Source organism: Phaenicophaeus curvirostris, chromosome 20 (assembly GCF_032191515.1).
Source record: "Phaenicophaeus curvirostris isolate KB17595 chromosome 20, BPBGC_Pcur_1.0, whole genome shotgun sequence".
Classification (NCBI taxonomy): domain Eukaryota; kingdom Metazoa; phylum Chordata; class Aves; order Cuculiformes; family Cuculidae; genus Phaenicophaeus; species Phaenicophaeus curvirostris.
The window spans coordinates 2519837-2533742 of NC_091411.1; the positions used below are offsets into that span (position 1 = coordinate 2519837).

General features: G+C 55.0%; 1 long non-coding RNA gene across 1 annotated transcript; it reads left to right on the forward strand.

Annotated features, from left to right (window-relative positions):
- The first annotated feature begins 2879 nt into the window (after window positions 1-2879).
- Window positions 2880-7409, forward strand: LOC138729307 (uncharacterized). Its single transcript, XR_011338868.1, has 4 exons — window positions 2880-3432; window positions 5816-5937; window positions 6053-6254; window positions 7113-7409. It is a non-coding gene; the product is annotated as an uncharacterized lncRNA (long non-coding RNA).
- Window positions 7410-13906: the final 6497 nt, after the last annotated feature.

The window sequence follows — 13906 nt, forward strand, 5'->3', positions numbered from 1 at the left end:
TTGAACAGCGTGTCCCATCCTGCATCTGAGATCAGGCAATGGGTTTCAGGATTTTGCTCAGTCTCGACTCAGTAGCGTTCAGGCTTCCTCAGTCCTGATTTCCGGGTGGGTATTCAGGAGGAATACGCTGTGGAAGTCTGGCTTTTATGAAAAATTTGCTTTCTGGGAAGCCAAGACTTAATTTCCACGGCACAGGGAGCCTCCCTTCCTCTGCTGCATCTTCCAGCCCAGCCCGTGGGTGCTGCGGCAGCTGGGACCGAGATGTGGAAGGGGCCACACTGCGAGCCCCAGGGCTGCCTGTAACCCTGGTTGTGCCACTGTGCGTCCAACTGCACGGGAGACTGGCTGAACCCAGCAAACAGGCTGTATTTAACATTTAACCTCGTTTTTCAGAGGCTGGAAAGTCCCACGCTGTGGGCATCCTTCACGCAGCTGTGGGCAGTGCAGTTTGGTGCCCACCTCTCCTGTCTGCCACTTCACAGCTTTTCCTCTGTGGGTGAGAGCTCGAGTTTCTGTTTCCTCCTGGCACTCCACTCATGGTCTTGTGGCACCAGAAGCTGGTCGGTGCGTCCTGTTGTGAAGATCGATGTTCCTTGTGATGTCAGGGCTCTGTTAATCCCTAAATGAACCCCAGCCTGGGAATATGTAGGCTGTTGCTCCAAGGAAAGCCAAGCAAGGTGAAGAGCAGCTCATTGCGTGGAGGGAAATCCGTGCCTGAATATGCAAGGAGCCCCACCAGACCCTGGTAGGACACTCAGCTGGATCCGTTTTCATCTGAGGTTGGGTGGGGTGCTCATCACTGCTGTGCCTGGTGTGGGATGTGATTGGGGACATTCCTGGGAGCTGCACCTGTGCCCCGTGCTTTGAGGACATGAGACACAACATCTTGTCAAACCACAGCTCAGGCAGTTGTGTCTGCTGCCTGCTTGGTGCTCCTGCAGCAGTCCTGGTGGGTTTTCTCTCTCTGATTTTGGATGCAGGAAACTCACAGCAAACACCTCCTGGAGACTTCTTCATGTTCCCTCAAAGGCTGCTCAGCTCCCCATGCCCTTGATCAGCTTTTTCTTAGATCTCGCCCACCATGGAATCCATCAAAGCAGCTCACACGGTGACTGGGCTCCATCCAAATCCCGCATGCTCTGGGAGGGCAAGAGGCAGCAAGAATGGGCAAGTGGTGTGGACATCCCTAGAGGACACCTCTTCGGTGCAAGTGCTGCAGGCGCAGAGCCCAGGGCCGTGTGTCACAGCTTCTCCTGTTTGCCTTTGGGTTTTTTTTTTTTAGGAAAGAAAGTGGTTTGGGCTCATGGAAGCATCTGAGGAGGCAGGTGGCTGCACGGCAGCAAGGTTGGTGTGTGCCTGGGGTGTGCTGCGTCCTGTCCCGCTCTGCGCTGCGTGTGTGACCAACGCAGGGCTGGGTGTGCTGGGACGGGGTGGGGAAATGTCTCTTTTTGATCTTTTGAGATCAAAGAAAGCACCAGCTTTGCAGCAGGACTGCTGGCAGCTTGGGCAGTCTCTGGCCACCGAGGGAGCCCGGGCCGGCTGCTGGGATGAGGAAAGTGGCTGTGAGTGACACCAGCGCCCCGGCTGGGTCGTCTTTTTTTATAGGTGCCAAAAAGTTATCATGCTTCTCACGGGAGGTTCCGCTGTGGCTGTGCCAGAGTCACCGGCTGAGTTGGAATGTGATTGTTTCAAACTGCGACAATAGGAAAAACTCTGGTTTAATGAGGGTTTCAGCTTTTGTGGAATGTGAAAGTCTTAAAACTAATTGGAACAAGCTGGAAATGCAAATTTTCAGCCTGGAAGGAGGAAGCTGGGGAGAAACTGTAGGGCTTTAGGCTCTTCCCTGTGCTCTTTACCGTGCAGCCTCATTGCTTCAGGCGGGAGCTGCATCTGCTGGCAAAGGTGAAGCCTGTCCCAGGTCCCCTGCGTTTCAAATCGCTTCCACTTTCAGAGGAAGGAAAGAAGAATATACACATAGCTTGAAAATTCTGGTAAGATCCCATTTCTTTACACTTCAGACGCTTGGGAGTGGCTTCAGTTCCTAAGCTGAGAGGCAGTGTCGATCTGCTGGAGGGTCGGGAGGCTCCAAAGGAATCTGAACAGGCTGGACCGCTGCGCTGAGACCAATGGGATGAGGTTTAACAAGGCCAAATGCCGGGTCCTGCACTTGGGGCACAACAACCCTGAGCAGCTACAGACTAGGAGAAGTCTGGCTGGAAACTGCCTGGAGAAGAAGGACCTGGGGGTGTCGGTTGACAGCGACTGAACAGGAGTCAGCAGTGGCCCAGGGGGCCAAGAAGGCCAATGGCATTTTGGCTTGGATCAGAAACGGCGTGACCAGCAGGTCCAGGGAGGTTCTTCTCCCTCTGTACTCGGCACTGGTGAGACCGCTCCTCGAATCCTGTGTTCAGTTCTGGGCCCCTCCCCACAAGAAGGATGTTGAGGCTCTGGAGCGAGTCCAGAGAAGAGCAACGAAGCTGGTGAGGGGGCTGGAGAACAGGCCTTATGAGGAGCGGCTGAGAGAGCTGGGGGTGTTTAGCCTGGAGAAGAGGAGGCTGAGGGGAGACCTCATTGCTCTCTCCAACTACCTGAAAGGAGGTTGTGGAGAGGAGAGAGCTGGGCTCTTCTCCCAAGTGACGGGGGACAGGAGGAGAGGGAATGGCCTCAAGCTCCGCCAGGGGAGGTTCAGACTGGATATCAGGAAAAAACTTTTTCACAGAAAGGGTCATTGGGCACTGGCAGAGGCTGCCCAGGGGAGTGATGGAGTCCCCATCCCTGGAGGTGTTTAAGGGACAGGTGGACGAGGTGCTGAGGGACATGTTTACTGATTGAAAGGAATGGTTGGACTTGATCTAAGAAGTCTTTTCCAACACAGTGATTCTATGATTCTACAATTCTATGTTCTACTATTGTGTGAATTAGTGTGCTGCTTGCTCAGCTTTCTCAGCACGAGCAGCCAGACTGGCTCTGAAACATGAGGCCACAAGCTGGGAATTTCCAGTTAAAACCTTTCCCACACATACAACCTGTCCAGCCAAAACACGGCCTCCAGAATCAGCAAAAACAGGCAAGTACAGAGGCTTCAGGGATGCAGATCATCAACACCAGCTGCATTGAGATAAGATAATGACCCGTCTGAAAGGCAGCAAGGGGATCCAATGAGGAATGGGAAGATCCCAGACCCAAACCGTCTCTACTGGCCCAAACCATGGTGTGAGGGGTGGGTAAATGGTCTGTACGGGGATAATTGGCTGAGGATTTCTTGATTCGTGTTAGTCTCTCTCCCTGGAGTAGGTCTCTTTCCTTGGACCAAGCTGCTGCATCCCTCTGGTTAATTATTTGTTTTACAAAATCTGAAGCCTAGGAGTCTGCTTTGTGAAACCTTGGATTTGAACTCTGGAGTTTGCTCACGCCGGATGACCAGATGGGAACGTAAGTGAATCAGGGGTAGCATTATGAAACTTTGAGCCAAGTGACACGGGGGATTGGGTGTGCACATACGATCCTTGGGCCAGAAGCACGCACAATTCTTTAGCTGTAAGTACATATAACCCGATTTTCCCTCATCTATTTCCTCCATATAGTAATAGCAGGACCTTAGAGGGGGTTGAGTCACCTTCCCTGGAGGTGTTTGAGGGACGGGTGGACGAGGCGCTGAGGGACGTGGTTTAGTGTTTGATAGGAATGGTTGGACTCGATGATCCGATGGGTCTTTTCCAACCTGGTGATTCTGTGATTCTATGGGGAGGTTTAGGTTGGCTATTGGGAAAAATTTCTTTACAGAAAGAGTGCTGAAGGCCTGGCAGGGGCTGCCCAGAGCAGTGGGGGAGTCTCCATACCTGGAGGGGTTTAAAAAAAGGGGTGACTGTGACACTTCAGGACATGGTTTAGCAGACGGCAGGGATGGGCTGATGATTGGACCAGATGAACTTAGAGATCTTTTCCAACCTTGAATCATCAAGTTCTATGGTTCTACGATTCTATTCTATGATCATCAAACTCAATGAAGTCACACATTTATTTCAATATAAGTTTTATCTATAAAACTCACATGCAAAGCAGAGTGACTTGTGCTGCAGGTCCCTCTCCCGTCGCCGGCCCCACCACCCACTCCCTCGGCCGGTGCCTCTCAGCATGACCACAACCTTCCTGGCAGCCCCGCGATGCGGCTGAGGCTGGCATGTGAGGAGATGAAGCTGCCAAAGCCATTTCTGGTTTTGTTTTGTTTTGGGGTTTTGTTTTTTTGTTTTATTTTCATACTTTATAGATTTGGGGAGGTGGGGTTGGAGCTCAGCTGGAGGAGACAGAAGCAGCAGATTTATTTTGGGCTTTAGGAGCAGTCAACTGGACCGGTGCTCCTCAGATGGCTTTGAAAAAAAGAAATTAGATAAACCCCCTTGCTTTCCTTCAGAAACAGCCCTCGCCCTCGTTTGCCTTGGGCTATTTATAAACTGTTTAGAAGGGCCATGATAACCCAAGCAGGATGCGGTGTCCCTACAAGGGACATTACCCGGCCCATGGATAAACTGTTTGGGTTATTTAGGACATGTTCAAGCAGGGCTGCCTGTGAAGGTTGGAAATCTTTGCTAAGAATGAGACTGGGAAGAGCACGGGGTCCGGCTTCAGCCACTGAGCTGCTGGTTTTGCACTGAGGACGCTGCTGTCTGGGTTTAAGATGCAGGAGGGTGGATGGTGTGGAAGGACCTCGCGGCAGCGAGGGTTGGAGCAGCAGCAGAAGTTCAGGGCAGATCAGCATAAGGTGGGTGATAAAGGAAGAAAATCCACTCAACCACTCGAGCCACAGCTAACACGGCTGTGGAGTCAGGGGCGGTTGACAGGATCTTGTTGGAGCGAGTCTGCAGGAGGCCGTGAAGATGATCCATACAAGGACTGGATTAGAGACTGGAGAAGAGAAGGCTCTGGGGAGACCTTAGAGCTGCTTCCCGTGCTGCAAGGGGCTCCAGGAGAGCTGGGGAGGGGCTCTGGATCAGGGAGTGCAGGGCAAGGATGAGGGCAACGGTTTTCAGCTGAAAGAGGGGAAATGGAGCTGAGATCTTAGGGAGAAATGTTTTGCTGTGAGGGTGGGGAGGCCCTGGCCCAGGGTGCCCAGAGCAGGGGTGGCTGCCCCATCCCTGGAGGGGTTCAAGGCCAGGCTGGATGGGGCTTGGAGCCCCTGATCCGGTGGGAGGTGTCCCTGCCCATGGCAGGAGGTGGGACTGGATGGGGTTGAGGTCCCTTCCAACCCAAACCATTCTGGGATTCTGTAAAGGGCAGCTCAGGGCTTGGAGAAAGGGCCTCTGGCTCTGGGGGATGGTGCCTGCCAGGGCCTCCTGCCCCGTCTGCTCAGGCAGCTCCACGCTGAGGAAGCTGCTGCCCGCTGTGGAAGGGATTATATTATTGTGATCTTTTATTCTCCTCTTTTTGGGGATGCAGTCAGGGCCCGTGGGGCTGCTCGGGGGTTTCTGTATCCCTGTCACAACACTATTTCCCCTTCTGCACTTGCAAGGCTCTCACTTTCTGTTTAAGACTCTGTCTCTCCAGACTCTGCGTCTCGACTCTGCATCCATGGGGTGCGTTTCTGACCTCTACAGCCGTTTTCTTGGTGGCTCCAAGCCCTTGACCGTTTCAGCCTTGTTTATCTTCTGGTTTTTTTTACCAATTTTCTTCTATTTTTGTGGTGTTTGTCCAGGTGAGGTGGGTGCTGTGGGTCTGGGGCCAGCACTGCCGGGGTTTGCTCTGAATTGTTGTGGGCTCCTGGCTCCCACACCCTCCCAGAGGGACCTGTTAGCCGCAGAAATTCACTTTTCTTATCCAGGGGCAGTGGAGGGGCTGGGAGCATTTGCAGCAGCAGCTGATCGGCCCTGCCTCTAAAATTGTGGAATAAGTCAGTGCCCAGCAGCAAAGCGCAGCGCATCCTGACCCGTGGTGATGCTTTTGGTGGGTACCAAACCCCGGGGGCTGCCCATCACCTGTGGGTACCCAAACCAGTGGGTTCTGCTCAGTGACCGGGACCGAAATCTCAACTCAGAGGTCGTCGTCTCTCCATCCCCAGGGTTTTCATCTCCCTTTCCCATGGGTTTTGCCCAGCGGTGGGAGAGGCCGTGTTTGCGCAGGATTTGCATTCGTGCTCTGCAGGAAGGGCCGTGGCACCCGTGGCCGCTCCTTGATCCCCGACCAGCCGCTGTTTCCTCCCCGCATGGGGCCAAGCTGGGGGGAACTTGGCCTCGGCCGCAGCAGAGACGCAGGGCTCCGTAGTGAGTGGGAGGACTGGGAGTGGGGGGAGAGAGGGCTGGCCCCACGGAGAGCCCCCCTGTCCCTGCGCTGGACCCCCCTGCACGTGTGTCGCCCCGTGCCCTGCCCCGTGGTGTGCGTGCAGCCCCTGGTGTCCTGTCCCGCTGCACAGCCGTGACACCCCAGGGCACTGCCGGCTGCACACAGACCCCCTGCCCACCCACGACCCCCGCATCGCGCTGCCCCGATGCCCACGCCTGCCCCCCCCAAGTCACAGCCCTCCCCATTGCACGTGGGGTCCCCCCATAGCACAGCCCCCCAAATATTCCAGCCCTCCTTACTGCATGTGGGGTCCCCCCATAGCACAGCCCCCCAAATATTCCAGCCCTCCTCACTGCATGTGGGGTCCCCCCATAGCACAGCCCCCCCAATATTCCAGCCCTCCCCATTGCACGTGGGGTCCCCCCATATCACAGCCCCCCAATATTCCAGCCCTCCCCATTGCACTTAAGGTCCCCCCATTGCACAGCCCCACATGTCCACCTGTTCCCCCTAAGTGCACTTCCCCAGAGCCTTCATGTGCCCCCCTGTCCCCAGAATGTCCCCTCCCCATGGCACCCAGTGGCATGGCAGGCTGCTCCCCCCGCTTTGGGGTGCCAGAGATCCCCAAAAGCCTGCAAGGGGGGCACACCAGGGCTGTAGCAGGGTGAGCAGCTGCACAAGGTGAGATTTTGACCAGGAACAAGAGCAGGGGCTGTTTCCTATGGTCCTGCCCCTATGTCCCCACCTGCCTGATGGGCCATGTCCCCACGCGGAACACCTCTTGGTGCCAACGATGCCCCTGCTCCCCCCAGGCATCCCCTGTTTTTTTTTATTGGCAGCCACCCCAGACCGACCTGATGATTGTGAAGGCTGGTGGTGACATCGTGACAGCATCCCCAGCTGCAAGTGCCAGCCCTGCACCCCCCTGCATGCGTTGCCATGTCACCTGTACAGGCACCTCCGGCTCGGGCGTGAGCTGGTGGTGGCCGCACTAGCCCCCTTGGGTCCCTGTCCCCATGCACCATCGAGTTCTTCCAGCACATCCCACGCAAATCCATCCTACATCCCCACTGTAACTGGAAACTTGTCACCCTCTTCCCTGGCTGTGGTCCCTTGTATCTCCCTCTGTCCCCACGGCTTCCAAGGCTTGAAACACCCTGTTGCATCAGCAGGGTGAGCATCACCCGTGGGTGCGCTTCGGGCCCTGCTCCCACCCTTGGTTTCCTGCTGTGTTTCGGAGGCTTCCTGCCCCATCGGCACCCCTGGGTGCTGGGGACGCTCAGGTTTCTTCCCAGTTAGCACAACACTTTTTCCTGGGTTGTTGAGGCTGGGTATAACAGCCCTTGCCGGGGCTGGCTGGGAGCTTCTTGCTCCTCTCATTGCTTCCTTTCAGTTTTTTGGGGGTTATTATTTTATTTTTTTAATTATGTTCAGCCATGCTCTTTGAGGGCTGCTTTTGCCTTACAAAAATAATGAATTAGCTAGAAAAATGTGTCTTTTCATGGTTGTTCCCAAAATGCTTGCCCAGGACCCTCGTGCCCAGGGTCAGCCTGGTGAGGCTCCCCAACCCCAAGAGCAGCTCCCAGCTGCTCTGTGCCCGTGGCCGTCCTCCAGCTGAGCTCCTGTGCCTTCGTGACGCAGAAATCTCCGCACTTGCAAGGATTTGTTAGGCAAATTCCACCCCTGGCCGCTGCGGAGGCACAACTGGCCACCCAGCACCTCCGGGAGGCTGTGTGGGTCCAGGCGGGGGGGACCCTGCTCAGATCAACCCCACTTCAGGGAAACGTGGGGACCTTCATGTGCATCCCAGCCAGAGTGGGATCTGCGCTGTGATGCTCCAAAACGCCCCAACATGTGCTTTGTTGCTCCCATTTTTTTGGTCCTAGGCAGCTGCTTTTGCAGGGAGTGGGTTCTGGCTGATGTTTTATCCTGAAACATGAGCTTAGCTGACAAGAGGTCGCCTTGGGCTGCTCTGGCTTTGCCAAATGGGCTTGTTTTCCAGGGAAAAGCCTTGGCCAGGTTATGCAAGTGGAGGTGAGAGGTGGAGAGGATGAATTTGATAGGGCTAAAGGAAAGTTGAGCTGCAGGTGGAGGTGAGAACCAGCTGCCGTAAAGAGCATTGGTCCTGCGAGATATGGAAAACCCCTCACTGCTTCCTTCTTCTCTCTCTGAAAGCAGCTGGTTGGAGAAGGGTCCAGCTGCCCCTCAGCTGGGTATCAGGATTTATGATTTTGGACCCCTTACTGTCCTGGATGAGACAAAGCAAGTGGTGACTCTGAGGAACAAAGGGCAATATGATATTGTGTACAGGTAGGTCCAGCAGCCTGGTCCATGAATGCGTGGTGCCACCACCTGCCCAGGCCTGCATTCTCCTTCTGACCATGGTGGCACCCCCACAGTCTGGGTACATACAACATCTGGGCTTTCCAAGGCTTGGGATGCTTGGAAGGACAAAAGGAAAGCCATGCCCTTCAAGACTGAGGGTGACAAGTGCTTGGGTCATGAAGGGGAACGTCTTCTTTCTTCGGCGGCACCAGCTTCTCTGTGGTGCCGGGTTCGGTGAGGGGCAGTTCTGCCGCAGCGGGTGCTGCTCACCCCCTCTTCGCTTTTTTGGCGACATCCAGCAGCAGGAGGGCGAGTTCTGCAGCAGGGTGACAATTTGAGGCGGTGGGGCACTTCCCAGAGGCAGAGAAAACCCCAGGAAAACCCAGGCGGGAGCCACGCTGGCAGCTCTGGACTCCTGAGAGGGGGAGCGGCCATTGCCACGCGGTGCCTGACGGTACCGGCTTCACTTGTGGAAGCTCGTGTGGTGACTCCTGTCCTTGGTGGCAGAGCTGAGGGAGCTAGACTAGGGAGCTAGACTGAGCTAGCTGAGGCAGCTGGACTAAGGACTAGCAGGGAGTGTGAGAGGGAGATAGATGAGTGGAGCAGCGCCCTCTCCCAAACTCAGCAGGCTGCCAGTGCCAGCACACCTGAGTTAGACCCATCTGCCAGCTGCGAGACTGAGGGAAAAGGACAGGGAATGAATGGCAGCAAGTTCCTGCGCGGCACAGAAAGCCTGTTGTCCCCATTCAGACAATGAGCCCACAGGCCGTATGTGTGGGAATGTCCTGCCTTCCTTTCCTTTCCTTTAAAAATACAACTGTGTGGGTAGCTAAGGCCCGGCGGTCGGGAGATCTCGCGATGCACGGGAAGGTAGGACCCTCCGGAGAGCCAATTGCGTTTAGTTCATGATGTCAGCGAAGGGCAGTGACGTCGCACGCCCAGGCTATATAAGGCTGTGTTACGTATCAACAAACGCCATTTGCCTTCCACCACGTTGATGTCTGGGAGCTCATGGACCAAGCGGCCTGGGATTGGTCACCGTGCCGTTCCTGAACCAGGTCGCCACGCCTCCGAAGGCAACGCCCTCCGAAGGCAACAAGTGGTGCCGAAACCCGGGAGCCGGGAAGGAGCTCCGGGAATCGGGAAGTCGCCTGGAATCGGGTGAACGGCGACCGGTGCGGCAGGACCAGCCCGGCGGGGAGGACGCTCCCGGATTACCAAGGAGGATGGAAGCCCTTGTGAAGGTCGTGTCACAATTATATAAGACAGATTGTAAGCCTAAAGATTTTATTCTCGCAATTGCGAGGCTTTTAGAGCTTGGGGTCATTGACCAGCCGGTGGATATTCCCCACCCCGAGGTGCGGGATAAATGCACCAGAGCGTTAGCCGAGGAGGCGATGTCCTCGGGTTGTGGGAAAAACCTTAAGTCGTGGGGGAAAGTCGTACAGGCCCTGCAGGAGGCCACACAGGAGCAGGAGACCTGGAGGGCGGCAAGGGGCTGTTTGCCGGCCACCCCAAAGCTGGGGGTCGGGGCGGCCACGCGGACTCTGCACCCCCCACGTGGTGATGATCATGCCGAGTCTAAATGTTTGCGAGAGGGTGATAGGTCCCCTCAGTCCCCAAACCCCGGCCCGCTCACGGAGGGACAGAAACGAGCGGAATCCTTCTGGGGGGGGTTGGCCGAGGAGGCCGGGGGCGCCGCTGGGAAACCAGGGCCCGAGGGGGTCTCGGAGAGAGCGGCCCCTCCTGCGGCCCAAGATGGCGCCGAGCGGGAAAGGGAAAGGCGGGGTGAGAACGCTCGCGGCGGGAACAGGGAGGAGGCGCTGGAACTGAATAGCGCGGGAGTGTGAGGGGGAGGAGAACGTGAAAGAGAAGGGGGGGGGGGAGCGAGGGGCGGGGAGCCAATCAGAGCGTCCGTCTGCTCCGAGCAGCAGGCGGGGCGAGCCGGGGGGAGGGAGCGGCCCCCCCTGCAAGGGGAGTGGGCGGGGCCGGGGCCCGGAAGTGACCGGTCAGCCGAGTTCCGGCTGCGGCTCAGACACTAGTCGGGGCGGGTGGCTCAGAACCGACTCGAGCTCAGAGGAGGAGGAAATGGGGGTGGATGGAGTTAAAAGCCGAAATATCCCCACTCGAATTAAAGAAAAGCCGAGAGGGAGACAAATCTCTCTCACGGATTGGAGGAAAATAAAGCTAGCGTGTGCCGACTGGGCCCCATGGGCCACGCTGGCGTTCCCGGTCCGGGTGACAGACGGGACAGAGGGTCCGCTCACCAATAAACCCTCAGGACGTACAAGCGATTGTTAAAGCAATTGCGGATAAAGGGCTTAATTCTGCCATGGTCTCCACCCTCATAGACAGCGTTTTTCGGGGAGATGACATGCTCCCGTTTGATATAAAACAAACTTGTAGATTAATCTTTGACGGGGCAGGGATGATTGTGTTCAAACAAGAATGGGAGGACAACTGCGTGAAGCAGCTGCCCCAAGTAGCTGGGGCAGATCACCCACTGCACGGCTCCAGCCTGCAGCGGCTCGTGGGAACAGCCCCAGCAATGATCACCCCTCAGGCGCAAGCGCAGGGCCTGCGGGCCCATGAAGTTATGGCAACTACCCGTGCGGCCAGAGAAGCCATTCGCACAGCCTCTAGAGTTATCGCCAAGCCATCACCATGGTCCACGATAAAACAAAATGAAAGTGAGAGTTTCACACAATTCGTGGACCGTCTCCAGGCAGCGGTCGACTCTTCGAGCCTGCCCGCGGAAGCAAAAGGCCCGGTTGCAGCAGAATGCTTATATCAGCAGCGCAACTCGGCAACCAAAGAAATTCTGCGGTCATTGCCGCTGGGGTCAAGTATCACAGACATGATCAAGCATGTCGCGAAGGAAGAGCATCTAGCCCCGATCCAGATGGTTGTTCGCACCGCAATAGCCAACGTGATGGCATGTTTCACATGCGGCCAGGCGGGCCGCGTTGTAGCAAACTGCCCTCGGTTGAGGGACTCTTTGACAGTTTTTGTTCAGAGTTTTTGTCCACAGGATCGGATTATCAGATGCCCTTGTAACCCGTACGCCCCGGTGGCAGGAGAAGGCGACAAGTCCACAAGCATCCTGTCTGCAGCTGGGAGTTCCACACCGGCGGAATCCAAACAAGGACGACAGGGCCCCCATGGGGAGGGGCTGCGATGCCTTTGTGTAGTAGCACCAACAATTGCTTTAAGAATGTATTTGGTTAGCGTTACACCCAGTTACATTCAAGTTACCATTTACCCAAGTGTGCCTTATGTTTGTTACTATGAAACTATTGTTTACACCTTTTAGACTTTATATTTTAAATTTAGACTTTTGATGTTATATTTGAGACTTGTTAAGATTTTTATATTTGTTAAGATTTTTAGATTTTTATATTTTTTTGGCTATTTCGTTAAGCATAGGGAGGGGGGAAATGTGGGTAGTTAAGGCCTGGCGGTCGGAAGATCTCGCACTGTACGGAAAGATAGGACCCCCTCCGGATAGCCAATAGCATTTAGTTCGTGATGTAAGCGGACGGAAGTGACGTTGTAAACCCAAGCTATATAAGGCTGTGTTACGTATCAACAAATGCCATTTGCCATCCACCACATTGGTGTCTGTGAGCTGATGGCCCGAGCAGCCTGGGGTTGGTCGCTGTGCCGTTCCTGAACCAGGTCGCCACGCCTCCGAAGGCAACAGGAGGGGATGTGTGAGCCGTGTCACAGGGCTGACCAGGGATGTTACCTGCGTGGCAGATGTGGAGGGCATTATTCATCTTGTCACTAATCTGGTGGTTGATAGGAAATTTCCGCGGTAGATTTTACTGTAGCATCTTGAGAGAGAGCAGCCTGCAAATCAGAGAGAGAGTGAAAAGCATCAGGAATCAGATGAGCGTGGCTGGAGTCCACCCTGTGGCTCCAAGGGCTTTCATCTCCAGGTCTTGTGTTTCTCTAGAGGCAGAAAAGCAGAGTAAACCTACTGCTGCCAGGAGGCCTCCCAAATGACTGTAAAGTGGTGTGCTAATTAATGCATTAATTGATGAGTATGAGAGAAGATTTTTCACATGGTTCCACTGGAAAATGTAACGCATGCAGGATGAGATGAGGATGATTTTGCCTGTACTTGAGGAAGAGGCCCCTCCAGCTAGATGTCTCTGTTGCTCCAAGCCATGGTTGCTCTTCTGCATGAATTTTGGTGCTTGATATCTCAGTGTCTCCTCCCCTTTCTCCAGGTTTTCAGCATCCTGCCGCTGCACGGTGTACTGCCGCCGGGCAAGAGCCAGCAGGTCATGTTCACTTTCTTTGGCCACGCAAACATCGTCGCGCATGTCATGGCTCTGTGCAAGGTGGAGGGAGGCCCGACCTATGAGGTTGCACTGAGTGGGGAGGCTTCCCTTATCAGCTACGTCCTCGACATCTCAGAGATTGACTACGGGCTACAGGTAGGACACACTTGTCTTGGCAGAAGTCCTTGGAACCGTCACTGGTGGGTTGCTGCCCACCTAGGTCTGAGGCTCACTCCCCTCCCCAGCTACTTTGTTGGCTGTGTGACTTGGAAGTACAACCTTTGCGTGACACACCCTGCATCAAAGCTGATTTTTAGTAGCCATCTACCCACCCCTAGTGCTGGGAATTCTTCCTTTCTAAGGGAACTAATGCTGCCTCCAGGGGGAGGCAGGATCCCAGAGGTCATCTCCAGAGGAATGTGTCCCCAAAATACCAATCTGCTCCTAAAGTCTGAGGTCCAAGGAGATGCACTTTTTCAATGCTCTTGATTAATCAGCAAAATAATCCAGGGAGGAAGTTAACTTGGGCTTCCCAGTCGCTGCAGCTGGAGAGAACATCCCTGACTAATCCCTGCTTTACTCATTTTCAGTTAAGAATCCCACCGATTTCTGGCTGCTGGCTTTGCACATGTTGTGCTCTCTGCTTTTGCTGTCACTGCAGGCCCTTCAAATACTTGTATGTGGGTGGCTTTTGTGCCATTCCTTGATGCTGCCTTCTTTGTTTCAGCTGTTAGAGCAAGCAGAGGACTTGTATCCTCTTGGTTTATTTCTCCCTCATCTTCATGTGGTCAGTGTTGCTCCTCTGCATGCTGCCATGAAGATCTGTTCCTGTGGAGAGTGAGGAGGCACTTACGGCTGTGTGTTCCCCTGGTTAGCACAGGAGAGCCAAGTGTCCCCATCTCCTCTGCCCTGCTTCTCTCCTGCATTGTGTTCATTTGCTCTCAAGCCAGTGAAAGCAGAGGAATTTCTCAGCGTCAGGCCTGTGTCTGTAACTCCCCGTTGCTCTGTGCTCTCTTCAG